This window comes from Dromaius novaehollandiae, unplaced genomic scaffold, assembly GCF_036370855.1.
Source record: "Dromaius novaehollandiae isolate bDroNov1 unplaced genomic scaffold, bDroNov1.hap1 HAP1_SCAFFOLD_134, whole genome shotgun sequence".
In the NCBI taxonomy this organism is placed as follows: Eukaryota; Metazoa; Chordata; class Aves; order Casuariiformes; family Dromaiidae; genus Dromaius; species Dromaius novaehollandiae.
Genome location: NW_026991363.1, coordinates 87,501 through 90,000, shown reverse-complemented (window position 1 = coordinate 90,000; position 2,500 = coordinate 87,501). Strand labels below are relative to the sequence as shown.

The following is a 2,500-nucleotide window of genomic DNA, read 5'->3' as shown; positions in this document are numbered from 1 at the left end:
GCCCCGGCGTGGGGACGGCGCGGCGCGCCCTCCCTCGCCCCCCGCCCCGCCGCCGCCCCACGGCGCCCGCGCTGCGCGGCCCCCCCCCCGGCCGCGGCCCCCCGCGCGCCGCCGCCGCCGCCGGGCCTCAACGCAACGCCGCGCGGCTGACGCCAGCCGGCGGGTGGAAGTGGCTCGACGACGCGCTGCGGACGCGGGGAAGCGCGGGGTTGGGGGGGGCCCGGCGGGCGCCGAAACGGCGGCGGTCAGGGCCAGGGCGAGGCAAAGGGCGGCCGGCCGTCCCCTCTGCCGGAGGGGAACGGGGGACCGGCGCACCACCGGGAGAGTGGTGGAGGAGAGGCCCGTGCGGCGGCACTGGCGGTGGTGGCGGGCGGGCGGCGCCGGGCGCCGGGCCACCGCGACCGACCCGATCTGGGGGCCCGGCGGGACGAAGTCCGCGACGCGGGCGCTCCGGGAGCGGGGGTTTCCCGAGTCTGCACTTAGGGGGACGAAGGCCCGGCCGCGCGGGGAGGGGAAGGAGAGCACCCCCCCTCTCCCCGGGGCAACGGGCCTGCGAGGCGCCCCAGCCGCGCCACACCGCGCGCGCCACGCGGCGCGGCGGCAGCCGCCGGGCTCGGAGGGGAGGGCGGGCACGGCCGGGCGCACCCGAACCGCGCCCCCCCCCACACCCACCGAGGGGCGGCACGCCGCTGCGCCCACGCCACGGCGCGGGTGACGATTGACCGTCAAGCGACGCTCAGACAGGCGTAGCCCCGGGAGGAACCCGGGGCCGCAAGTGCGTTCGAAGTGTCGATGATCAATGTGTCCTGCAATTCACATTAATTCTCGCAGCTAGCTGCGTTCTTCATCGACGCACGAGCCGAGTGATCCACCGCTAAGAGTTGTCTCGGTTTCGGTCCCCGCCGCGCGCGCGGGGGGACCGGGCAGCTTTCGCAGCCCCTGGGGGGCCCCCCCTCCTCCGCCCCCTCCTCCTCCGCCCCACCGCCCTTCCTCACGCCGACGCCGGCTGCTGAGCAAGGGACGGCAGAGACGGAAGGAGAGAGAGAGCGAGAGAAAGAGAGGGGCTTGCCTCACTGACCGTACAAGCACAGAGAAAGGGGGGGGGGGGGAAACGAAGGGCAAACCCGAACGAGAAGGGCGGGGAGCCCTCGCTCCCGACCTGGGGACAAACCCTGTCTCGCTTCGAGTCCGGCCCAGGCGCCCGGCTCGGTCTGGCCCGGCAGGGAGCGGCGGGCCGGCCACACCGCCTGCCTCGGGATGTTGGGGGGGGTCCGTCCCCGCAGACCACCCCCCCCCCGCCCCAGGCGTCAGAGCCCGGCCGCCACCGGGAGCGGCGTCGCCCCGCCGCCCGCGCGCCTGCGGCCCGCCGGCCCCGCGCTTCCCAGCTCCTCGCTCGCCTCGCCGGCCCTCCGGCTCGACCGCCGCCGCCGCCGCCGCCGCGGCGCCCACACCCCCGCGCGCCCGCACACACCGCCTCGCGGGTGACGCCACGCGCTCGCCCGTCCCCTCCGCGGACAGACGCCCGGCGGCGGGCAGGCGGGCAAGGCGGCACGGACGGGGACGGCGCCCGCTCTCCCCGTCTCCACGCGGAGAGCGGGGCGGGCCGCCCCCGCCGCCGCCCCACCACCGCCCCCCCGCTGCCTGGCGGAGCCGGGCGGGGCAGAGCGAGGCGGGCGCCCCGGACGGCAGAGTGCCGGGGCGGGCGCGTAGGGTAGGGCGCCGCCGACGGCGGCCACGGCGGAAGACCCAGAAGCACCGGCCAGGGAGAAGGAGGAGACGCGCGGAGGCTCGGCGCCCGCACCACCCGCGGTGGGGGCTCGCCCTCCCGGCGGCGAGCACGCGCTCGCGCCCGGCTCGCAACGCTCGAGGCAGGCCGGCAACTAGGCCGACCGCGCGGCGTCTCTCCGCCGAGACCAGACCGCGGAGAGAGGGGGCAGGGTAACCCCTCTCCGTCCCGGCTGCCCGCGGGGCGAGCGCGGGGCGCGCCGGCTGGCATGGGGGGGCGCGGCGCCCGCGCGCGCCGACCCCCCGGCCCTCCGGCAGCACGCCCGGCCGCCTCCGCGAGTCGCATCGGGCCGCCCGAGTCTTTAAACCTCCGCCCGGCTCTCCAACCGAGAACCCTCGGGCCCGGAGCCCGGGGCCCATGGCCATCCCTGCCCGGGGCGGCTGCCGGCGGCCGCGGTGGCCGGAGGCCCTCTCCCCTCTCTCGCTCGCTCCCTCCCTCCCCGCCCCCCCCACCCCCACCGCGGGGGAGGAAGGACCGGGGTGGGGGGAAGCCGAGGCGGGGGGGGGGAAGGCACGGCCGGTGCGGCGCGCACGGTGCGGCACCCGGGAGGAGCACGCTGGCACACGGGACCACACGGGTGGGTCACCGAGGGGGGGGCAGGAGAAGCGCGGGCGCTAGGTACCTGGCCCTGGGGTGAGGGAAACGACCTGAAATCCCCGCGGGGGTGCCTCCCCCGCCGCCGCCCGCCACCGGGCCGCCGCCGCCTCGCGGCGA

General features: G+C 79.1%; 1 non-coding gene across 1 annotated transcript; it reads right to left on the bottom strand.

Annotated features, from left to right (window-relative positions):
* Window positions 1-730: 730 nt before the first annotated feature.
* Window positions 731-883, bottom strand: LOC135326038 (5.8S ribosomal RNA). The gene has a single exon (XR_010386709.1). It is a non-coding gene; the product is annotated as a 5.8S ribosomal RNA (ribosomal RNA).
* Between the last annotated feature and the right edge of the window lie 1,617 nt (window positions 884-2,500).